Genomic DNA, 26361 nt, shown 5'->3' with positions numbered 1-26361 from the left:
CGGAAGCTCAGCACGCCTCCTCTTTTCTCAGTAAGCACCCTGCGGACACCTGCTCTGTGCTGGGGACCCTCAGGAGCTCACAGTCTAGACATAGGAGAGACGATCAATAACAACTAACCATTGTATAACATGACAGGTGAGCAATTAATGTTATGTGCAGAGGAGAGAGAAGGATTAACCCAGCTTGGGGAGGTCAGAGAAGGCTTCAGAGGAAATGACATTTCAGTTGGAACTTGAGGGATGATTTTTGTTTGACAGGCCAATGAGGACAATTAAGGCAGAGCCTACAGCATGATAGGATTAAGGGACAGGGAATAGTCTGGAATACCTGGATCGGGGTGGGGGGGGGGGCGGGGGGTGTGCTGGTTGAGTATGTAAGTTGTAGAATGGGAAATGGCTATAAATAAGGTTGGAAAATTAGGCAGGGGTCAGGTCTTGCAGGCTTGGAGCTGAGCAGAATTTGAGTGCAAGCTCTTTGCCCCGAGAACTGCTGCTGTATAGAGGCATTTAAGTCAGTGCGTGTACCATTCGTAGCTAAGGCATTTGGGGGCCCAGAGTACTGGGTCACTTGAAAGACATCCCCTGTTAGCCAGTTCTGTGGAAATGGACAACCCTCAAAGACTTGGGGAACACTAGCTGTGTGGTCAGGGAGGGGCCAGAAGGCCTGGGAGACCTTTGGAATAGGGTCATGAATGACCAGTATCTTTGTGCTTTTGTCAGTTTAATCACTAAAGGGGAATTAAAGCCTTTTGTAAAAGAGGTAATGAGGCTTTCTAAGGTTGGATGAGCTCACAGTTTCAACTAATCACCCCTCAGTGGGGCTGATGCCAGACTTCTTCTGCAAACTTCTTTGTAAGATGGCTCCTTGAATGGAAGGATTTCTGCAAACAGATAATTCATAGAGGAAATGGTTTCACAGAGGTGGAGGATCTGGAATTCAAAGGGCAGACAGCAGGAAGGCAGAATGGCGTCGGCATCCCAGGCTCTGTGAGGTTACTTGGATTGTTAGTGTGTGAACCGTACAAGGTTGTCCATGGCTGTTTTCACCCGTGAAAAGGAGTAGGTTCTATGGCTGCAGCTGTTGACAGAGACAAAGAGGGATGTGCAGCTGCTTCAACTTTTGACACATTGCTGTGGGACTGGAATGGGAGGCCATTCAACTTCCTCTCATGTCTTCTTTGCCTTCTGAATTCTGCAATTGAAAGGATCGCACTCAGACAGAGGCCCCAGCTGTGAAATTAATTCCCAACAGAGTCAATGCATTGATAAGTTTCAAAGGCCCAATCCAGGGTACTCCAATGAGCTTAGAGCAAGGTGGATGATTGTCGACGCTTTCCTGAAATTTCTGATTGTTGCTAAATGTGACTGAAGTCAGAATGCTATTGCCATCAGTAGGAAAGAGTCAGCAAATTCACAAATTGTGCTTTTGATAATAATTTTATCTTGAAGGGTACTGTTTATTTAATAAAAGCCTTTGTCACTTGGTCACATGAATAACCAAGGTAAAGCCTTTGTGGAGTCTGCTTCCTTAATGAAAAAGCATTGTGAAATTTACCTTGACTTACGGAAAAGCAAATGCATTTTCATTTGCTAATGGCCAGTCACAGGCATGGTGTTTGCATAAGCAAAGCTGGTGAAGAGCAACCATTCCCCAAGTGTGTTCCAATACCTTTGGTCCTTTGAGAGTCCTGCGCAGGAAAGGGTTTATATGCGAGTAAATCCAAGAAATGCTGTGTGTTATATGCTCCTCTTGGAGATTCACGAGGCCCACTGGCATAGTAAAGACACTGAGGAAAGCTGGTTGACTTTGTACAATTTAGCATTTCCCAAACTTGTTTTCCATGGAGCCATTGTTTTGGGGTGTTTTTTTCCCCTATTTTTAACATCCTTTAAAATCCTGCATATTCAGAACGACTTTAGGAAATGCTGCTTTGGATAACTAAGACATAAATAGGAGTAGGATTTATTGATTTAAATTGTCTTTGCTCACTTTTGACAACGTTGAGCCAGGTAATCATTAGCTTGGAGATATTTATCGAGCCACATATATAAAATGAGTCACAGTCTCTCTCTCCAAACCCCTCTTCCTTATCTGGATCCTCTCATGTTCATAACTCCCCACATCCACCCAAGCAAAACTGGCCTGACCATGTCAATTTTCCTCTACACCCTGTTTATGAAGCTCTATCCATACCAACTGTTGTGCTCGGAAAGGTTCTTCTATCCACATATGGGATCATATCCCATGTAAACCACTAAATCCATGCACAACCTATGAACTCCAATAAAAACCAGTCCTGATTAGGTGGAATGTAGTATCACGTTTGGGCCAAATTCCCAGCTGAACAATATGCCTCCTTTTTTGTGGAGTGTAAGTATAACTCATCTAAGCTTGGAGTATGTGTAACCAATATCCACCTATGGTCTGAAAGGAGATTTGCTGCATGTTGACCAGACTGTAAGCTCACTGAATAAATAGACCCTTTTCCCTGTCCTCCCCTCACTACAGGGTATATTTATTAATTCAACTTTTAACCGCAGAAGCCAGCTCCAGACGTGGAGGCTTTATGGTTAGGGCTGGGTCATCAGAACGGTAGAATAGCAATGCTCGCTCCCTGAAGTACCTTGTCTTCTTTTAAAAACTCAGCTACTCTGTTTCGACTAAATATTTATCTGTCTTCCCCAAATAAATATTTGCCAGTGTTTGAGAGAACTCTACCCACTTCTTGCATTTCCTTGCCATCATTTACTTTGTTCTGTTGCCCATCCCAGTCTGGATTCAGCCACCTTTACTCCTGAGGACACTGGTAACTGCCTAATTATCATGTCCACTTGGCATTGTCACAGCTTTATTTTTTCCACCTCCTCAAAGTCTTCTTGAGGACCTATTCTCCTGACTTATAGGATGCTGAATTCTCCTTGTTCTCACATGCCCTTGAAGTCAGCCCTTCCAGTCTCTCTGTCTTCTGCACGGAATGCTTCCGTCCATTTAACTCATTTATCTCCAACCACCTAAGGTTGCTGCCCCACCTCTGGTTCTTTTGGAATACTGCAGGGAATAAACAAGTAAACTGAACCTGTTGCTTCCTCCAAATATCTCTGTTTCTCTAAATGAAATCATAAATTTCCCAGGTCAGTTGAATTTAAAACATCAGGATTATCTTTGACTTCCCTGTCTCCCTGACCTCCTGTGACATTTGTGACCGTGTCATAAATTTGGAGGCACGGGGGCAGGTCTGTGAAAGATATTTATTTGTTCTGTTTCCTGCTCAAATAAACAGACTTTATTTAATCCATTTTATTTTATGCCGGGAAGTTGTCCTGCTCTCTAACATCCTCATACATTAGTTCAAAATGCTCCCTGGCTTGGTTCCTATGTATGTTATTGTCATCTAAAAGTTGTATGTGTTTTATCAGAGCCCTCTATTTATTTACAATTCCGGTGGCTGCCTTCTGGGTGAATGGCCATGGCTGTTAATGATTTTATAAGCCTAGATCAGAGATTTTACTCACCGCCTGGCTCAACCTTGTACGGGATTTTTGGAAAGAAGGGGAAGAGTGAAATTTCGTTCCATTTTCATAAAGCTTCATCTCACTGGACAGGAAAGCCATAAATCTGAAAGGTTTAAATAACTGTTTCTGAAAATATTTAATTAAATCAGAAATGCTTAGTTGGAAGACATACTTCAAGTATAGGAAGAGAGGGAGAGGTTAGTGTGGGTGAGAGTCAGTGTGGAACATTTCAAAAAAAAGATAAGACTTTGAGTGGAGATGAAGAATATGTAATATTTGAAGAGAGCAGTAACTGGAGACAAGGAACTCAGGGGCTATTTCATCCTCCTTTTAAAATGGAGAGAGGCAACAAGCTAGACCTGGCAGGGGGAGAAGCACGCCACGTGAGTGTAGGTGAACCCCCTACCCCAGCAGTTCACATTTACTGAGACTGACTCTGGGCTGGGTGCTTTTACAACCAGAAAATGAGACCTGAGTGTGAGGAGTCTCCACTAGCTCAGGATAGAAGATGCCACCCTTCCTACCAAGCCGCTGCCCTCAATTCAAAAACAGGACCCGAGAAAGGACTGGCCTTTGGAGCGGTTCTTAGATTACACTACCTTCGATGTAAATCAACTTGTACAGATTTGCTTTTGCAAATGAAAACAGTGGGCCAGTGTTTTATAGCTGTCTACTTCTGCCCTCAGCCTTGTTCACTTTTCCCTTTTAAATATAAATGGAAAAATGGAAACGAGGTTTCCATGATGCACAGGATCTCTATTTTCAGAAAAGATAAACAGGATCTCCTGGTCAGAGACTCCAAAGAGAAATATGGCTCCCAAAGGGATGGAGGACAAAATAAATGAAAATGTTGCTAGATAGGTAAGTGAATTAATAAAATTGGACAACCAAACAAAACCTCTAAACTCAATTCACTTTACCATTGAAAGAAACACCATTGAAAGAAAATGAGAACCAGGGAAAGGAGGGAAACTTCCAAAGAAACCCATGAAGCTGTCTCTAGAGATCTCACGAGCCCGGGTTTCCAAAAGTTTGGTCACATGGGCGGAAGAGGATCACGCACCCAGATGAACACACACAGCAGTGAAACGTAGGAAAGCAGGGTCAGGAAGGCCAAGGCTGGAATCAACCAGGACTCTTGAAAAAAGGGCCTCTAGATCATTTGGATGTCTTGTTGGCCTGTAGGTAAGCAAGGCATCAGAAACAGTGGTCAGGATAATATATGCATTTAAGGTACAGGAATCCTGGGTTTGGGGCCCAGCGAGCAGCCTCATTTCCACAGGTGTCCGGTCAATAGTTCACTGCTGAGCTACTGACGGGTGCACTCATTTCCTAATAATGTGACACTGGACATGTCACTGAGCCTGTTTTCCCAGCTGTAAATGAGGATAAAAATACCTCATCAGATTGCTATGAGGATTAGAAAGGACTGAAGGAGTATATGTGAGATATACATAACATGTACTTTATACTGAGTGAATGTTCAACAAAAACGGAAGCTGCTCCTTCAATTCGTCATCATTATCATCCTTTAGATCAAGTAGGAACAGAGTGCAGGGTCAGGCCTACTCCTTAGGGTCCCAAGAATAATGTTATGAAATAGCGAAGAGAAACAAGGGCTGTTCCTACGTGGATTCTGTGTTTTCCTGGGTGGACATTGCTCTTTACGTGGGAAATGAGAAATAGGGTAAAGAGGCACCTGCAGCCCAGGGTAAGTGAGGAGGTGGAGCTCTTGAGATGAATTTGGGCTTCTGGCCAATCCTAATTGTTTGTGGATTGACCCCAGAACCCCAGGGAGAGATACTCCTTCAGTGTGGATGAATGTGTGTTCCCATGGCAACTTGCTCCTGGGCTATTGTAATCTTCTCATCACTTACGTGACTCTCCCCACCGGATAGAGGCTCCGCAAGGGCAGAGATTGTGTCTCATTCACTGCCATTCCCAGCTCCCAGTACAGCAGCTGGCCCAGAATAGACACACAATACAAATGTGCCAAGACTAGAGATAGACAAATGTCTACATTTTCAAAATGAAGAAGGGTAAAATTTGGGAACTACAAATATCTAAGCTTGATGGTAGTTCCAAAAAAAAAAAAATCTGGAAATAGCTGGTTTGAAAATCTGCAGTTCATCTCGAAATGATCTGGAAATTTGAGCTGACTTTCTTTAAAAACCACTAGTGCAATGAAAAGATGTTAAAGGCGAATCTAATTATATATTGCATTACTAGAAATATAGGGTCCTGAGTAATCATAGTTCTCTTTGAATTGCTGGTCAGACCACATTATGTTCTGTTCCGAGCAGCTCACTTTCAGAAGGGCTCTGATAATCTCTAGATTATCAGAGGGAGGGTGTCCAGGACCAGTCATTAGAGTCCCTATCAAATAAGTACAGTTGAGAGAGCTGGCGTGGTTTAACCTGGAGAATATTGGTGGAGGTAAGCAGGAAGAGGCAGCAATGCCATCTTCAAAGCTCTGGAAAATAGGTGTAGATCTCCTTTGTTCTACTTACAAAGGCAGAACTGGGACCAATGGGTAGAAGTAATAAGGGGCCTGTATTTAATCCACCATAAAGAAGAATTTCCTAGAAAATAGAACTGTGCTGCCCCCAGACACAAAGAGCAAATGTTCCACAGAAGTGCCTGGATAACGTGTTCAGGGAAGGTCTACATGGGATTCCTGCATTGAGCAAGAGGTTTGAACTGGGTGGTCTTCAACACCAAGAATTCATGATGGTGAATTAATCATGAACAGGATTGGCTCCCTACAAGGAACCTTTCCAGATGAGGGCCCACTGTGCAGCAAAGCCCCTTGGAGTCTCCATTCACATTATTTTCCAGGTCAACTGCTCACAGTAACCCGTATCTGTCATAGGGATTCAAAAGAGTTTAGCAATTAGTTTAAAGCAACTTCCTACCTGTCACCAGGGAGTGGCCAATCTATAATTAATTCTAGTTTTTAAAAGATAATTTGTAAGTTAGAACATTGATTCACATCACATCATGTGATATCATGGCAAATGTCAGCAGAAGTTTCTAGTGATAAATCAACTAACATGAACTCCAACCTGAGAGTTCTTGAATTCCTCAAATTCCCTATCTCAAATTCCTCTCCTCCAGTTGTTTTTAGAACATTTAATAGCAATCTTCTACTTTTAAAATGAAATCACATAAAAGGCAGAAATAAATTAATGGAAGTACATAAAATTAGACTATAGTCTTTTTCTTAAATTATTTTAGTTTAAATTTTTTCCACCATCATTTAGGTTTCACTTCTACTTTTATTAGTAATTTCTTATTGTCTGCCCCTTTTCTTCTTCTTCCTGCCTTTCATTTCCTTTCATCTTCTTTTCCTCTAAAATTTATATATATATATTTGAATTTTATTTTATTTTATTTTTTTATACAGCAGGTTCTTATTAGTCATCCATTTTATACACATCAGTGTATACATGTCAGTCCCAATCGCCCAATTCATCACACCACCACCCTCCAGCCGCTTTCCCCCCTTGGTGTCCATACGTTTGTTCTCTACATCTGTGTCTCAGTTTCTGCCCTGCAAACCTATTCATCTGTACCATTTTTCTAGGTTCCATATATATGCGTTAATATACGATATTTGTTTTTCTCTTTCTGACTTACTTCACTCTCTATGACAGTCTCTAGATCCATCCACATCTCTACAAATGACCCAATTTCGTTCCTTTTATGGCTGAGTAATATTCCATTGTATATATGTACCACCTCTTCTTTATCCATTCGTCTGACCATGGACATTTCGGTTGCTTCCATGACCTGGCTATTGTAAATAGTACTGCAATGAGCATTGGGGTGCATGTGTCTTTTTGAAATATGATTTTCTCTGGGTATATGTCCAGTAGTGGGATTCCTGAGTCATATGGTAATTCTATTTTTAGTTTTATCAGGAACCTCCATACTGTTCTCCATAGTGGCTGTATCCATTTACATTCCCACCAACAGTGCAAGAGGGTTCCTTTTTCTCCACACCCTCTCCAGCATTTATTGTTTATAGATGTTTTGATGATGGCCATTCTGACTGGTGTGGGGTGATACCTCATTGTAGTTTTGATTTGCATTTCTCTAATAATTAGTGATGTTGAGCAGCTTTTCATGTGCTTCTTGGCCATCTGTATGTCTTCTTTGGAGAAATGTCTATTTAGGTCTTCTGCCCATTTTTTGATTGGGTTGTTTGTTTTTTTCATATTGAGCTCCATGAGCTGTTTATATATTTTGGAGATTAATCCTTTGTCTGTTGATTCATTTGCAAATATTTTCTCCCATTTTGAGGGTTGTCTTTTCCTCTTGTTTATGGTTTCCTTTGCTGTGCAAAAGCTTTTAAGTTTCATTAGGTCCCATTTGTTTATTTTTGGTTTTATTTCCATTACTCTAGGAGGTGGATCAAAAAAGATCTTGCTCTGATTTATGTCAGAGTGTTCTTCCTATGTTTTCCTCTAAGAGTTTTATAGTGTCTGGTCTTACATTTAGGTCTCTAATCCATTTTGAGTTTATTTTTGTGTATGGTGTTAGGGAGTGTTCTAATTTCATTCTTTTACATGTAGCTGTCCAGTTTTCCCAGCACCACTTATTGAAGAGACTGCTTTTTCTCCATTGTATATCCTTGCCTCCTTTGTCATAGATTAGTTGACCATAGGTGCGTGGGTTTATCTCTGGGCTTCCTATCTTGTTCCATTGATCTCTGTTTCTGTTTTTGTGCCAGTACCATATTGTCCTGATTACTGTAGCTTTGTAGTATAGTCTGAAGTCAGGGAGTCTGATTCCTCCAGCTCCATTTTTTTTCCCTCAAGACTGCTTTGGCTATTCGGGGCCTTTTGTGTCTCCATACAAATTTTAAGATTTTTTGTTCTAGTTCCATAAAAAATGCCGTTGGTAATTTGATAGGGATTGCATTGAATCTGTAGATTGCTTTGGGTAGTATAGTCATTTTCACAATATTGATTCTTCCAGTCCAAGAATGTGGTATATCTCTCCATCTGTTGGTATCATGCTTAATTTCTTTCATCTGTGTCTTATAGTTTTCTGCATGCAGGTCTTTTGTCTCCCTAGGTAGGCTTATTCCTGGGTGTTTTATTCTTTTTGTTTCAGTGGTAAATGGGAGTGTTTCCTTAATTTCTCTTTCAGATTTTTCATCATTAGTGTATAGGAATGCAAGAGATTTCTGTGCATTAATTTGTATCCTGCAACTTTACCAAATTCGTTGATTAGCTCTAGTAGTTTTCTGGTGGCATCTTTAGGATTCTCTATGTATAGTATCATGTCATCTGCAAACAGTGACAGCTTTACTTCTTCTTTTCCAATTTGTATTCATTTTATTTCTTTTTCTTCTCTGATTGCCATGGCTAGGACTTCCAAAACTATGTTGAATACCAGTGGTGAGAGTAGTGGACATCCTTGTCTCGTTCCTGATCTTAGAGGAAATGCTTTCAGTTTTTCACCATTGAGAATGATGTTCGCTGTGGGTTTGTCGTATACGGCCTTTATTATGTTGAGGTAGCTTCCCTCTATGCCCACTTTATGGAGAGTTTTTATCATAAGTGGGTGTTGAATTTTGTCAAAAACTTTTTCTGCATCTATTGAGATGATCATATGGTTTTTATTCTTCAATTTGTTAATATGCTGTATCACATTGATTGATTTGCGTATATTGAAGAACCCTTGCATCCCTGGGATAATCCCACTTGACCATGGTGTATGATCCTTTTCATGTGTTGTTGGATTCTGTTTGCTAGTATTTTGTTGAGGTTTTTTGCATCTATATTCATTAGTGATATTGGTCTGTAATTTTCTTTTTTTTGTAGTATCTTTGTCTGGTTTTGGTATCGGTGATGGTGGCCTCATAGAATGAGTTTGGGAGTGTTCCTTCCTCCGCAATTTTTTGGAACAGTTTGAGAAGGATGGGTGTTAGCTCTTCTCTAAATGTTTGATAAAATTCACCTGTGAAGCCATCTGGTCCTGGACTTTTGTTTGTTGGAAGATTTTTAATCACAGTTTCAATTTCATTACTTGTGATTGGTCTGTTCATATTTTCTGTTTCTTCCTGGTTCAGTCTTGGAAGGTTATACCTTTCTAAGAATTTGTCCATTTCTTCCAGGTTGTCCATTTTATTGGCATAGAGTTGCTTGTAGTAGTCTCTTAGGATGCTTTGTATTTCTGCGGTGTCTGTTGTAACTTCTCCTTTTTCATTTCTGATTTTATTGATTTGAGTCCTCTCCCTCTTTTTCTTGATGAGTCTGGCTAATGGTTTATCAATTTTGTTTATCTTCTCAAAGAACCAGCTTTTGGTTTTATTGATCTTTGCTATTATTTTCTTTGTTTCTATTTCATTAATTTCTGCTCTGATCTTTATGATTTCTTTCCTTCTGCTAACTTTGGGTTTTGTTTGTTCTTCTTTCTCTAGTTCCTTTAGGTGTAAGGTTAGATTGTTTATTTGAGGTTTTTCTTGTTTCTTGAGGTAGGTTTGTATAGCTATAAACTTGCCTCTTCTAACTGCTTTTGCCACATCCCATACGTTTTTGGATCATAGTGTTTTCATTGTCATTTGTCTCTAGGTATTTTTTGATTTCCTCTTTTATTTCTTCAGTGATCTCTTGGTTATTTAGTAACATATTGTTTAGCCTCCATGTGTTTGTGTTTTTTACGTTTTTTTCCCCTGTAATTGATTTCTAATCTCATAGCATTGTGGTCAGAAAAGATGCTTGATATGATTTCAATTTTCTTAAATTTACTGAGGCTTGATTTGTGACCCATGATGTGATCTATCCTGGAAAATGTTCTGTGCACACTTGAGAAGAAAGTGTAATCTGGTGTTCTTGGATGGAATGTCCTATAAATATCAATTAAATCTATCTGGTCTATTGTGTCATTTAAAGCTTCTGTTTCCTTATTTATTTTCATTTTGGATGATCTGTCCATTGGTGAAAGTGAGGTGTTAAAGTCCCCCACTATGATTGTGTTACTGTCAATTTCCTCTTTTATAGCTGTTAGGAGTTGCCTTATGTATTGAGGTGCTCCTATGTTGGGTGCATATATATTTATAATTGTTATATCTTCTTCTTGGATTGATCCCTTGATCATTATGTAGTGTCCTTCCTTGTCTCTTGTAACATTCTTTATTTTAAAGTCTATTTTATCTGATATGAGTATAGCTACTTCAGCTTTCTTTTGATTTCCATTTGCATGGAATATCTTTTTCCATCCCCTCACTTTCAGTCTTTATGTGTCCCTAGGTCTGAAGTGGGTCTCTTGTAGACAGCATATAGATGGGTCTTGTTTTTGTATCCATTCAGCAAGCCTGTGTCTTTTGGTTGGAGCATTTAATCCACTCACGTTTAAGGTAATTATCGATATGTATGTTCCTATTACCATTTTCTTAATTGTTTAGGGTTTGTTTTTGTAGGTCCTTTTCTTCTCTTGTGTTTCCCACTTAGAGAAGTTCCTTTAGCGTTTGTTCTAGAGCTGGTTTGTTGGTGCTGAATTCTCTTAGCTTTTGCTTGTCTGTAAAGCTTTTGATTTCTCCATGGAATCTGAATGAGATCCTTGCTGGGTAGAGTAATCTTGGTTGTAGGTTCTTCCCTTTCATCACTTTAAGTATATCATGCCACTCCCTTCTAGCTTGTAGGGTTTCTGCTGAGAAATCAGCTGTCAACCTTATGGGAGTTCCCTTGTATGTTATTTGTCATTTTTCCCTTGCTGCTTTCAATAATTTTTCTTTGTCTTTAATTTTTGCCAATTTGATTACCATGTGTCTCAGCATGTTTCTCCTTGGGTTTATCCTGTATGGGACTCTCTGTGTTTCCTGGACTTGGGTGGCTATTTCTTTTCCCACGTTAGGGAAGTTTTTGACTATAATCTCTTCAAATATTTTCTCGGGTCCTTTCTCTCTCTCTTCTCCTTCTGGGACCCCTATAATGTGACTGTTGTTGCGGTTTTTTTTTGTTTTGTTTTGTTTTGTTTTAAATTTTTTTATTTATTATTTATTTATTATGTTTATTTTTGGCTGTGTCGGGTCTTCGTTTCTGTGTGAGGGCTTTCTCCAGTTGCGGCGAGTGGGGGCCACTCTTCATCGCAGTGCGCGGGCCTCTCACTATCGCGGCCTCTCTTGTTGCGGAGCAGAGGCTCCAGACGCTCAGGCTCAGTAGTTGTGGCTCACGGGCCCAGTTGCTCCGCGGCATGTGGGATCTTCCCAGACCAGGGCTCGAACCCGTGTCCCCTGCATTGGCAGGCAGATTCTCAACCACTGCGCCACCAGGGAAGCCCTGTTGTTGCGTTTAATGTTGTCCCAGACGTCTCTTAGGCTGTCTTCATTTCTTTTCATTCTTTTTTCTTTATTCTGTTCCGCAGCAGTGAATTCCACCATTCTGTCTTCCAGGTCACTTATCCATTCTTCTGCCTCAGTTTTTCTGCTATTGATTCCTTCAAGTGTATTTGTCATTTCAGTTATCTCTATTGTTTGTTCTTTAATTCTTCTAGATCTTTGTTAAACATTTCTTGCATCTTCTCAGTCTTTGCCTCCATTATCTTTGTTAAACATTTCTTGCATCTTCTCAGTCTTTGCCTCCATTCTTTTTCCGATGTCCCGGATCATCTTCACTATCATTTTGAATTCTTTTTGTGGAAGGTTGCCTATCTCCACTTCATTTAGTTGTTTTTCTGGGGTTTTATCTTGTTCCTTCAACGGGTACGTAGCCCTCTGCCTTTTCATCTTGTCTATCTTTCTGTGAGTGTGGTTTTTGTAGAAGTGGGTCCTTTAAATACCAGAAAACCAGAGCTGCTCTGGAGCTGCTGGGAGAGCACTGCAGGAGCCTGAAGACCCTGGGGTTTACAAAGGATCTTGCTGTTACCTTGTTTTACTTGTTCATCACTCTTGGAGATGTTTGCCATATTACAGTAAATTTATCTCTTGGTTTATGACAGTTAGCCACTTTTAAGACTATTTCCAATTTGGGGGGAGGACTCCTTTGGTCTGGTAATATCGAGCCAACTGGTGAATACGGCTCTCAATCAGAATCAGACGGAATTTAGCATCTTTGTCCTTTCTGTTTATCTCGAGATGCTTTTGAACAGCAACAGCTTCTTAATTAAATGATAGAGATCCTCAGGAAGATCAGGAGCAAGTCCTTTGGACTTAAGAATTCTCTAGATTTTATTGCCTGTCACAAAACATACTTGTGCAACACCATGTGAGTCTCTCAGGATCACACCGATTTGCGAGGGGGTCAGGCCCTTCTTGGCCAGTTTCTATATCTGCTCCTTCACGTTGTCAGACGTCAGCTTCAGCCAGGTGGGGACACTGTGGTGGTAGGGCAGAGCCGACTGGGACAGGCCCTTCCCGGGAGCATGCATGCGACCAAGTTTATAGTTTTTAAACTTTCCCAGGACTCAATTAATATCACTTAAGAAAATTTTTGTGGGACCACTGAAGTCTTGGGGCTGCTGCATTTAATACTCAGCCGAACCCTGGAAACCCAATCTGTAGCCAAACATTTGGCTTTGGTTTAGAGGCAGAAGTCAAAAAGGGGAATTGATATGCAGGTGTGGTACAAAGCTGGTCTTAAAAATACAGATGTTATTACCTCTGGGCCCTAGGGACCTGGAACAAAATGCAGCGAGCCACCCCCAGAGGTGAAACAATGGTCATAAAATGGTTTCTCGGTTCATGAGTTTTGCTGAGCTGTCTCTTTGCAACATTTAGTAACTATTTAATAACAGTAACAGCTCTTTGAGCTAAATTGCTAACATTTGGGGAGCAAGGTTATGTAAAACAAAATTGAATTATGAAAACAATTTTCCAGTTAGCTCTGGCATTTCTTTATTTCTGTTTATCTTTGTCCTCAAAGGAGCCATTTACCAGTTCCTACCCGGCAGGCATGAGCTGATGTCCACAGACCCCAAACAATCAGCACACACCTCTGAACAACAAGCGTTCTTATTTTCCATCTCTGGTCGTAGCCCAAAGCTTGGGAGTACATTCAGTCATGGAAAGCTCTAAAACCAAGGAAGTACCCAAAGTAGTCTTTTGAAGAAAATTATGATGCCTATTTAACCTCACTTAAATTTTCATAAGACTCTCTTAGCCTAGTACTGTTGGAGGTTGTCTTACTTAGATGTAGAAACGGTGTGTATTGATACCTGAAACTTAAAAACAGAGGCACTTCCTAGTAAAACTGAAAGCGCACACACCATAAAAGCAAGCAATTCCACTTCTAGGTATATACTTCAGGGCAACTCTTCCACATGTGCCCTCTTAACAGCAGTTAAAATGAATAAACCAGATGCACATGTGTCCATATGGCTAGCTCTCAAGAACACAGAGTGAAGAAAACAAATTACTAAAGATACATTACCATTATGCAAATATTTGAATTAAAAACACAAAACAGACACTATAAGAGCATGGATGTACCCCAGCTTCAGAGACGGCCTCTGGGGAGAGGATGGAAGTAGGGAGGGATACCAAAGCCTCCTCAACATGATCAGTAATGTTGTGTTTCCCTAAGAAAGAAAATATCTAAAGCAAATTTAACAAAAAATTAATTTACTGAGTACTTGGTATTATTTTCTATGCCTTTCTGCATCTTTACACATTTTTTTGATTTTTTTAATTGAATGAACAATTCTTTACATCCTATAGTGATTTACAGTTTTCAAAGGTTTCACACATGCATCTTTATACATTTTACAAATTAAACATAAAGCCCAAACCAGGATTTAAACAAAAAGAGTGGATGCACTATCTAGCACCCAGGAGGGTTTCTCTCCAAACCCAGCAAAGCAAGGATAGTTGGCATCTGGTAAAACAAGCTGAGGACCCAATCTTCTGGAAGACAGAAGTACCGGCAAGTTGTGTTCAAACTAATTCATTCTTTCTCTTTCATCAGCCTGTTCTTAAGACTCCATAAAAGCTTGTTGTTTAATGACTTAACTTCCTGGTCACATTCTTCTTGCCTGGCACAAACTTTTAATCCCACCTGGTGATACTATAAATCGAAATTTCCACTGCTGCTGTTCATTCTATTCCTTTGTGGCTCAAGTTCCTCTTCTCTCTGTTCATTATATTCAAATGCATACACCCAAACAGGACCTATAGGTGGATGGCACAGCTTGCTCTCTGTTCCACATAGAACTTTATTTAATAAATGGAAATAAATATCTACAGGTGGAGGGAGGTCTGATTGACAGTAGCAATTCATTTTTCCAACTAATTCAGGTAACACCTGATAGGAAATCCTGACCAAGGTTTGAAGTTCTTTCAATGTTACTTAATATCACTTCTGTTCAGCCAGTATCTAGTCAACATCTTCTCTGTCAAGGGTGACCAGCCTATAAGACTGGAATTACATGCAGCTCTTTAGAAAATCATCTGCAGTCCCAGAAGGCAGTTTGAAGAAAAATATACAATGCGCTGTCCGTTGCATTGATGCTGTGATTAAAGGCCTTTGAGAGTCCTGAGAGGGAGGCATGGAGGAACCAGTGCAGTGTTTGGGATCAGACAAGTGGAGCTCTGGATGGCAGCTCTGCCATGATACCCCTGGTGAGCCCTTGGAAAAGTTACTTAACATCTCTGATCTTCTATTTTCTCATCCAAAACATGAGGTTAGTAAGACCTACCTTCTGGGATGGCTAAGAACTGAGTGAGGAATTCCCTGGTGGCGCGGTGTTTAAGAATCCACCTGCCAATGCAGGGGACACGGGTTCGAGCCCTGGTCTGGGAGGATCCCACATGCCATGGAGCAGCAAAGCCCCTGCGCCACAACTACTGAGCCTGTGTTCTAGAGTCCACAAGCCACAACTATTGAGCCCGCGTGCCACAACTACTGAAGCCCGCACGCCTAGAGTCTGTGCTCTGCAGCAAGAGAAGCCACCGCAATGAGAAGCCCGTGCACCACAACAAAGAGTAGCCCCTGCTCACCGCAACTAGAGAAAGCCCACGTGCAGCAATGAAGACCCAATGCAGCCCCAAACAATTAAATAAATAAATAAATAAAAAAGAACTGAGTGAGATAAGTAATGTACAATGTTTCATACAGTGCCCGACATATTGTAGGTATTTGAAAGCATAGTTGTAGCTTCCTCTTCCTTATTCCTGATGCAAGACACAAGGAGAGACATGTAAATGCTGCACATTACCTATGAAGATATGATTTGCATGTAACGCATCAACATGGAAAAAATATTGGTCCAGCTTTGGTCAGATTGGCATAGCAAGGTCTTGCCTAGGGGATTGTAACCATCCATATGCCCTTTACCAAACAGAGGTCATCTTCTCGCAAGATAATTTGTCATCAGGAGGGCATCAGGATTAGCTCATTGTGAAGCAACCCTACTGATAATTGTGGTATCAAATAACACAATTAGATTTTTGAATTCTGTGTATAACCTTGCATAAGCTTGAAGTGAAACCTTGGGTGGATAAAGGTTATGTAAATGAATGTTGCACAAACTGTGTTTGTGATACTTTTTGTAGTACTTTAGGAAACATTACACGTTCTCAGAAGCTCTTGATATTGCTCTAATTAGGAGGGAAAATGCTGTTAATGAGAACAGTCATAAATTTTTAGCATATAATTACAAGAGCAGCCTATGGATATAATCACTTAAATAACTTTGTGGTGATTTGTGCCACTGCATTTTATTTTAAAAAATTTTATTAAAGTAAATGCATTTTTCTAAAAAAAATTTAAAATGGCTGTGTATATATCCCATGTCATCCCTCCAGCCTGGACTCACTGCCCTAGTGACCACTGTTACTGGGGTGAGGGTTGAAAAGGTTAACAACCAGCAGGTCAGTTTCAGGCTGGGAGTCCAACCTATTTTCCATTCTCCCCATCAGCTACCCCGCTATTATGTCATCTTGAGCAAATAACTTCCTAGCTCTGAATCTCTTGGTCTTTAAAAACGGGGATGAAAAAAAAAAAAAAAAAGAAACGGGGATGTAGGATGTTAGATGAAATGATTTCTGGATTCCTTTGCTTCAGAATTCTGCATGTTCATGACCTCTTGTTTTTTGCATGTATGATTGCACACTAAAATGACCATGTGTTTTCAATTGTAAAATGCACATTTTTTTTCACATTTTAACATCCAAAAAATTACAACTGCTGGTAATTTAGATTGCTGTGAAATACAGTGTTAAATACAGGAGAAGTACTGGATAATAAGTACTATTTTATCAAGAGTTTCTACAAGAAGGTGGAAAATTACTGTCAAAATACTGAGTGAAAATGAGAATGTACAATTCTTGTAACTTAATGGAGATTTTTAACATAAAAACAACCCAGAAGCTGTACGGACAATTGTCCCAGGGGAGGGATTGGTTTGGGTGTCCCTGAAGGTCCCTTTCGGCCCAGAGATGCTCTGACACACTAACTTTGTTTCACTTATTTGGTTATTTTGTGCACTCATTAAGTATAGAGCATTTTGGAAAAAATAGAAGATGGTTTATGGGAATGACATAGTAACATTGTATCTATTAAATAATTACATGTAAATTTCCATTGAAGTGTTAAATTACTGATATTCTGAACAGCTGAGTGTTCCTATAGCTGTCACACATTGATTATCTTCAAATAAATATGTTTGGACACTGAAACTGCAGGAAAATAATTTCATATTTGTTGATGGCTTCAAAGGTTCTTTGGATCCTTGTAGAAACTCAAGAGTTAATTGCTATGAGCACAGTGCTGTATAATAAAAAATATTTTTTACTTGTGCTCTAGATAAATGGAACTTCCATGTTAATTCTTACCCTAGGAATAGAGGAAATATTACTTTATTATAACTGCTAATGATTTTGGTTGCTGTTGAGCTTATATGCATAAAGGGAAGCGATTATTACTTATGGATGACTTGTTTCTTGATTTACCAAGGCTGCATAATAATTACAATGCATGTTGTCATAGTCAGTTTCACTGTAGCTCTTAGCATGAATTCATGAGAACTGAAGCAATTTTGAACCTGACTATAGCAGGAACAAAGCCCAGAGCTGTGGTGCGGTTGATCTTGGAGGAGCTGCTTAGAAAGTGGTTCCAACGCCAAAATCTGGGATCAGTTATCCAAAGAGCCATATTTGAGGGCTGGGTTTGATTTCTGGGTTTCCCTAATTGACAGTAGAAATCTCAATTTATCACATGTGCCATGAATTTGTTAGTCTGAAGGAATTAATCAAAATCCTGTTTCTGTAAACATTTTTATTGATTCATCATTTCTGAAATCATGCAGTTTATGAGTTGGTCCTATTTTGGGTAATAGCAATTACTTATGAAAGCTGCTAGATAGTTTCTGTCAAGCTTAATTAAACCTTTTCTGCTGGGAGACAGACTTTTTAAAGAGTTTGTGAACTGCCGACTGTTGATACCATGTCCCAAATATTACTCATAAACTGGAATCTCTACCAGTAAAAATAAGTTGGAGGCATCAAACCTCCAAATCTGGAAGCCACTTGACTTCTTTTAGACAAATTCCATATGTCTCATTACCTCATCGTGGCTCAGCATTTGGTCTTGTGTGTTATTTGTGGGTGGGAGTCACTTTTTTTTTAAACCTTTTTTTCTTTTTTGAGATGTCCACTCTATTTTTTAGTACTATCCTTTTGTAAATTTTAATGATGTGAAAAGCGCCTAAGGACTGATGGAGATGCTCAGAATAGCAACCTTTGTAGTCTGTCCTGATGACAAGCTTATCAAGGGAGATTTTTAGACTCATTTATGAAATCGGAGGAAAACGTAGAACTTTAAGGCTGCCTTTGACTATACAGTATTAGAAACGTGGGAGGATGCTAGACTCAGGACAGGGGTAGCTATTGACTTAGATAGAGAGGAAGTTTAATTGATGGGATCCACTTTGATCTGGGCAGGGTTTGGATTGATTTAAAAAAAAAAAAAGGGAAAATAATTCAGACTGATGGTTCAAAGACAATAAAGAAGAGTTTTCTCCATTGGAAAAATGGTTGGATGACTACGGAAGAGCCACTTTTTAAAGGTCGTGGTAATCAGGAGTCCCTGAAGAATTTTGAGTGGAGAAGTGATATAATGAAAGCAACATTAAAAGAAAATAATTCAGTGGCATTGGATAAAATTGGAGGGAAGGAGTAAGGTGAAGGAAAACTAAGAGGCAGGAAGACCAGTTTCTATTATAACAATCAAGGAGTAAAGTGATGATTAAAGTAATAATAACTAAGGTCACCGGAGTCGTGCCAGTGTTATGCCATTCATAACAACAAAACCATTAGTTGAATGCTTATTATGTGCCAGGCATAGTGCTAAGTGCTTTACATAGAGTATATCATTTAATCATCATCACAACAACGTTATAAGTACTGTTATTAATCCCATTTTGCAGATGAAGAAACTGAGATTTAGAAAAGTTAAATGATTTCCCCTAATTGGTAGAGTGAAGATCTCAGCCTAAGTCATCTGACACCTGAACCCATGTTATAAAAGAGAAACGTTAGAAGTATTTGAAAGGTAGAAATGAAAAATAGCCAATATATATTTTGCTTAGCACTGTACTTGATATTATAGCATCTTAAAGTAGTTAAGACCAAATATTTTATCATAAGAGTTTAAAATCTAACCAGAAAATCAAGTTGTAACATGAACCAAACAGATGTCATAGGTTGGATTCCCCAGGAAATAGACCTTGAGATCTGTGTGCAGAAGGTTTATCAGGGAGAGTGCTTGGGAACAATATCCCATGAAAGGTGAGGGATGCAGGAATGGGCAGATTCAACAGAGACCTCAACTGATCTTATAGGGAGTTCTGGAGCTGGAATGGCCCTTCAGAGTTGTCCCAATAAAGGCAAGGAGGCCAGGCCTTTGTACCCCTCCATCAAGCAATCAGTGGATGCTGGCTGCCCCCAGGAAGGGAGGGTAACCTTTGAACAAAGCAGCTTCCTTCTCCTGAAGACAGGTCCTGGGGAGGGACTCAGCTGTGTCCTCAGTCCTGAAGGGAATCTGGACAACATACTACAGCATCCACTACAACAAAATATAAGAACATACTTCTATTTTTAAAACTATCTACTCTTTAATATAAACACCTTAAGTCACATTTGGGGGGAATACTTTCCTTTCAAAGTACTATTTTGGTGGGGAGGAGACACCCAACAAATCTATCAGTGCATTTCTTTGCTATAGAGTGGTAGCTTTAGTTCTTGATGAAAATAATCAATATGGAAGGCATTTGGTGTGTGGCTTAATTGAAACACTGTGTTTTGGACCCATTTGGTGTTAATGTGTAAATCCAATACTGTTTTCACACCTGCCCTCTTTTTTTTTTTTTTTAAAGGAATTCCCTTATTTTTTTTTAATTATTTATTTATTTATTTATTTATTTATTTATTTTTAGCTGTGTTGGGTCTTCATTTCTGTGCAAGGGCTTTCTCTAGTTGTGGCGAGTGGGGGCCACTCTTCATCGCGGTGCGCGGGCCTCTCACTCTCGTGGCCTCTATTGTTGCGCAGCACAGGCTCCAGACGCGCAGGCTCAGTAGTTGTGGCTCACGGGCCCAGTTGCTCCGCGGCATGTGGGATCTTCCCAGACCAGGGCTCGAACCCGCGTCCCCTGCATTGGCAGGCAGACTCTCCACCACTGCGCCACCAGGGAAGCCCTGCCCTCTTTTTATGATGCCTTTTTCAAGTGGAAGTCTAGTATGGATTTCTTGCTTCAGGCTAAAGAAAGGGCATGAACTGTCATCACTGGCCGGGAATCCAAATCATATGGTGTCATGAAGTCATCCTTCACGTCCATCAAAAAGACCCTGCCAGGCTTGCCTGCAGAGAGGAGCTGTGTGAATAATGTCTTGGGCCAAAGTCACCCAGGGGACACTCCATTATACCACAGCTGATCTTGACAAATATAAGGCACAAACACACAAAATACATACATACCTGGACTTCACCTCCCAGAGAATCTGATTCCTGGTGGCTGGAGTGGGATCCAGGAATACTTATTTTGTAACAGCCTCTAAGATTCACCAGCGTTCAAGAACCCCTTTCCGGTGAGCCAGTGGAGGCCTTTGATAAATCAGTCTATTCTTTGGGAGTCTTTGAGGATGATGTCACCAATTGGATATGTTGGGGCTCTCCAAAAGGCTGAATCTCAGAAAGAAAGATCTTCTTAGAGGAAATGGGGAGTACCATCTAGAAGAAAGAAAGAAGTTGAAAAACTCTGCACTCGGGCTTCCCTGGTGGCGCAGTGGTTGAGAATCTGCCTGCCAATGCAGGGGACACGGGTTCGAGCCCTGGTCTGGGAAGATCCCACATGCCGCGGAGCAACTGGGCCCGTGAGCCACAATTACTGAGCCTGCGCGTCTGGAGCCTGTGCTCCGCAACAAGAGAGGCCGCGACAGTGAGAGGCCCGCGCACCGCGATGAAGAGTGGCCCCCACTTGCCGCAAATGGAGAAAGTCCTCGCACAGAAACGAAGACCCAACACAGCCAAAAATAAATAAATAAATAAATTAAAAAAACAAAAAAACTCTGCACTCAAAAGAGCAAGAGAACACAGGACAGAATTGGGAACTAGAAAGGAAGGATAGGGATTATGAAAAATCTCTAAGATTCATAGATCTTTTTTAAGTTCCTCCTGTTTATTTTTATTTTCTTATCCATTGCTCTTAAATGAAGATGATCCTTGTGTTTATCTTGAGGGATAGCAGATAAGCGGGAGCATATAAGCAGGGATCTGTCTTTTATTTATTCACGCAATAAACCTTAGTTGAGTAGTTACTATATTCCAAGCACTGTGCAAATGTCAGCAGTGCAAAGACAGGAAGATTCAACCTCTGCCTTCAGGAGCTCACAGCCTGAGGGAGCGGGCTGAGACTGACAGATAATAGATCACAAACACAGAGAGGCACAGGAACTGGGAGAGCACAAACAGGTGGTCCCTAAGCCCTCCCCCTGGGAGTCAGGGAGAACTCCCTGGAGGAGGTCTAGAGGACTCTGCAGGACTGGAAATGCGTAAGTCAAATGTGGTTTTTCCATCCATAATTGTGTCACATATTTCCACCTACTTAGATCTTCTTTTTTATCCTTTAAGAGGATTTTTATACATTTTCCATAAAGATCTTTTATTTGTCTTTGAACTTAATTCCTAAATAATTCATCATCTTAGATGCTATTGTGAAGAGTATGTTATTTTATATTCTTTTTTTGGTGGTTCATTGTTGGTTGTAGAGAAGTACAATTGACCTTGACATAGTATCTTGTATCGTGCAACCTCACAGTACCCTGTGACTAATTCTAAGAGTGTTTGGATTTTCTTGGGTTTTCTATGTAGATAAACATACCATCTGCAGACAAAGGCAGTCTTGTCTCATCTTTTCCAGTCTTTATATTTCTTATTTCCTTTCTCTGTGTTACTGCACTGGCCAGGACATCCATAAGGAAAGAGCAGCAGTAATTTGGGCATCTCTGTCTTCTCCCAGACCCTAAAAGGAATATGTCTTACTTTTCTCCTTTGAGAGTGATGTTTTCTGCAGGTCGGTTTTGGTAGATTACCATTTTCAGGTTTAGGAAGCACCCTTCTACTTCTAAGTTTTTCTAGGAATGCTTTATCTTAAATACGAATTGGACTTTAACAAATGCTTTATTTAAATAACATCTTTTGAGATGCCCATATGATTTTTATTCTTTAGTACCAATGATGGAATGAATTACATTGATATATTTCTCAGATTGTACCATCCTTACATTCTGAGATAAAATCACTTCAATATAATTATTACCATTTTAATACACTACTGGATTACATTAGCTAACATTTAATTCAAGATTGTGGCATGTTAAAGTAGGGAACATTGGCTTATTGTTTTCTTTTCTTTCACTGTTCTTATCCAGCTTTGGAATCAAAGCTATTCTAATGTCATTAAATAAAATGGGAAGCTTTCCTTCTTTTTCTGTACTCAGGAACAACTTGTAAAGTGGGGATTATCTGTTTCTGGAACATCTGATAGAACTTACAAAATCATCTAGGCCCAGTGCTCTGGGGGAGGAAGGTGAAGCATAAGAAGATTCTTTATTACTATATCAATGACCATGAGGGCTGGCGGACGTGAAGGAGTCCCCGTGGGTCCCAGAACCAGCCATCGCCAGTCACAGCGGGCTGGCTATCCTGGGAACCAGAGGAACCAAACTCCTGTGAGCTGAGGCTGCAATCGACATATCTCGAATGAGGAACGTGTACAGAAAGGCTGCTTGAGCAGCTGCCTACAGGATGGATTTTATTGGGGATGGGGACAGGGGACATAAATAAACAAAGAGAAACTTCCAGGGAGGCTGTGTGGGATGTGGGGTGGTGTGGTGCCCGGATGAGGAAAAGGCAAGTCTATGAATATCACAAAGGAGTAACTGGGAAGCCCTGAGCGTCTTCTTATGGATCATATCCTCTAGAGCTGAGCTTCTCAAACTGTCCTCACACACAAGAAATGATGGTACAACGAGGGAGGTGATAAGAGTTAAGAAGAAGTGAAAACATGGACATGCGATGGGGAGTGCTGGGGACATGCGATGGGAGGATGCTTTCACTTAGATCAGGGAGGGTGACAATAGCGTGTCCTGAACGACAGGTGTCATCCCTTGAGGACTATGGAGGGAGCACAGAGGCAGAGGGACATCCGGGGAAGGCCTTCAGGTCCCTCGCACCCTCTGTCTTGAAGCAGGACCTGTAACACTTCCAGCTCGTTCAACAGCGCTTGATGTGACGTGTTCAGGTCTCCTCGCCTGTCTGGCCGCTCTCCCTGGATGAGGCCCCGTTTGTCACAGTTCCCGCTGAGACAGGGCCTGGAGATCTGAAGCCAGTTGTCCAGCTGCAGGCTGACTGGACAGAGAGAGCTGGTTTAGGACACTTCTATTCATGCAGATGCAGCCTCCATTAGTTTTCTGGCAGTTCCACAACATTGTTTATTCATATCGAGCCAGCCTGGTGACAGACTGGACATAGAGGCTGACAGAACGAGAAAAGTCAGGGTATTTCAGGGGTTTGGGCCAGGAAAACTGTAAGTTAGACACGTAACCCAACCCCATGATAACTGTTTTGGTTTAGGCTCACTCCACCGGATTATAAAAGTGACTTGTTTATCTTTCCATCTCAAGTGCCTAGAACAGTCTCCAGGTCTCTGTGGGCACCCCATAAATATTAGTTGAACCACCGGATGATTAACCCTATTTCTCTCACTGCCAGCCCCATTCTTGTTTCCCAGGGAAGCCTGTCTGATGCCTCAGTAGGACAAGCAGTGGCTGTGAGTCAAAGTAGAGACATCCCAAATGTGCATGGACATCAGAGGACATCTCTTTTTCTCAGTTTTCTCATCTGAGAATTATAGTCATCAAATTCATTTATAATCAAGGACATCAGGATCATCTATACTCTCAATACAGGCAGACCTCGTTTTATTGCACTTTGCTTTATTTTGCTTTGCACATATTGCTTGTTTGCTTGTTTATTTATTTATTTTACAAATTGAAGGTTGTGGTAACCCTGTGTTGTCAGGTGATGATTTGCATTTTTTAGCAATCACGTATTTTTTTTTTTTTTTAATTTTATAGCTACTTTATTTATTTATTTTTACTTATTTTATTTTTGGCTGTGTTGGGTCTTCGGTTCGTGTGAGGGCTTTCTCTGGTTACGGCAAGTGGGGGCCACTCTTCATCGCGGTGCGGGGACCGCTCTTCATCGCGGTGCGCGGGCCTTTCACTATCGCGGCCCCTCCCGTTGCGGGGCACAGGCTCCAGACGCGCAGGCTCAGTAGTTGTGGCTCACGGGCCCAGCTGCTCCGCGGCATGTGGGATCTTCCCAGACCAGGGCTCGAACCCGTGTCCCCTGCATTAGCAGGCAGATTCTCAACCACTGCGCCACCAGGGAAGCCCCAATCACGTATTTTTTTTAAAAACATAATGCTATTGCACACTTAATAGACTACAGTACAGTGTAAATGTAACTTTTATATGCGCTGGGAAACCAAAAAATTAGTGTGACTCGCTTTATTGTGATATTTACTTTATTTCCATGGTTGTGAACTAATCCCACTATATCTCCAAGGTATGCCCACAGAGACCTGGAGACTGTTCTAGGCACTTGAGATGGAAAGATAAACAAGTCACTTTTATAATCCGGTGGAGTGAGCCTAAACCAAAACAGTTGTCATGGGGTTGGGTTACGTGTCTAACTTACAGTTTTCCTGGCCCAAACCCTTGAAATACCCTGACTTTTCTCGCTCTGTCAGCCTCTATGTCCAGTCTGTCACCAGGCTGGCTCGATATGAATAAACAATGTTGTGGAACTGCCAGAAAACTAATGGAGGCTCCATCTGCATGAATAGAAGTGCCCTACACCAGCTCTCTCTGTCCAGTCAGCCTGCAGCTGGACAACTGGCTTCAGATCTCCGGGCCCTGTCTCAGCGGGAACTGTGACAAACGGGGCCTCATCCAGGGAGAGCGGCCAGACAGGCGAGGAGACCTGAACACGTCACATCAAGCACTGTTGAACGAGCTGGAAGTGTTACAGGTCCTGCTTCGAGACAGAGGGTGCGAGGGACCTGAAGGCCTTCCCTGGATGTCCCTCTGCCTCTGTGCTCCCTCCATAGTCCTCAAAGGATGACACCTGTCGTTCAGGACACGCTACTGTCACACTCCCTGATCTAAGTGAAAGCATCCTCCCATCGCATGTCCCCAGCACTCCCCATCACATGTCCATGTTTTCACTTCTTCTTAACTCTTATCACCTCCCTCGTTGTACCATCATTTCTTGTGTGTGAGGACAGTTTGAGAAGCTCAGCTCTAGAGGATATGATCCATAAGAAGATGCTCAGGGCTTCCCAGTTACTCCTTTGTGAGATTCATAGGCTTGCCTTTTCCTCATCGGGCATCACGCCACCCCACATCCCACGCCTAGACTGTTGCATCAGCCTCCCTGGAAGTTTCTCTTTGTTTATTTATGTGCCCTGTCCCCATCCCCAATAAAATCCATCCTGGGGCTTCCCTGGTGGCGCAGTGGTTGAGAATCTGCCTGCCAATGCAGGGGACACGGGTTCGAGCCCTGGTCTGGGAAGATCCCATATGCCGCGGAGCAGCTAGGCCCGTGAGCCACAACTACTGAGCCTGCACGTCTGGAGCCTGTGTTCCGCAATGAGAGAGGCCGCGATAATGAGAGGCCCGCGCACCGCGATGAGGAGTGGCCCCCACTTGCCGCAACTAGAGAAAGCCCTCGCACAGAAACGAAGACCCAACACAGCCATAAATAATAAATAAATAAATTTTTTAAAAAAATCCATCCTGTAGGCAGCTGCTCAAGCAGCCTTTCTGTACATGTTCCTCATTCGAGATACATGGATTGCAGCCCCAGCTCACAGGAGCTTGGTTCCTCTGGTTCCCAGGATAGCCAGCCCGCTGTGACTGGCGATGGCTGGTTCTGGGACCCACGGGGGCTCCTTCACGTCCGCCAGCCCTCATGGTCATGCCCGCTGTGTGCTCCGAGAGGGGCCCTCATCCCTCTTAGCCGGCTTTCCTTCTTCTGCCTCAAGTTGAAATCACTCAATAAAAAGGGAAACAGTTTCCAAGCATCAAGCTTATGTCCATGTAAGCTGGCTCTCGAGCACTTTCTTTTTTTTCTTAAAAGTTGTTCCTATCTCACCACGTTCTAAAATTCCCCCAATAAAAAAGAAAACAAACAGACAAAAAAAAAAAAAAAACCCTCCTTTAATCAATGCTTGCTTAACTAGTGCTTCAGACAAGCACTTCTTAGGGGAATGGATGACCACATGGATTTTCCAGGGAGGGGCGGGGAGATGTGAAATTGGCACAGAGCTCTGTTCTGTCTC

General features: G+C 41.4%; 1 protein-coding gene and 1 pseudogene across 2 annotated transcripts in view; one reads left to right on the top strand and one right to left on the bottom strand.

Moving 5' to 3' along the window:
* THSD4 (thrombospondin type 1 domain containing 4) overlaps nucleotides 1-26361 on the top strand; it is a 584405-nt gene that overhangs the window by 439824 nt on the left and 118220 nt on the right. The window lies entirely within an intron of this gene.
* On the bottom strand, nucleotides 12479-12894 carry LOC103003005 (40S ribosomal protein S13-like; annotated as a pseudogene).

Source organism: Balaenoptera acutorostrata, chromosome 3 (assembly GCF_949987535.1).
Source record: "Balaenoptera acutorostrata chromosome 3, mBalAcu1.1, whole genome shotgun sequence".
NCBI classification, from domain to species: Eukaryota; Metazoa; Chordata; class Mammalia; order Artiodactyla; family Balaenopteridae; genus Balaenoptera; species Balaenoptera acutorostrata.
The sequence above is the reverse complement of the archived record's forward strand: the minus strand, read 5'-3'. Positions and strand labels throughout refer to the sequence as shown.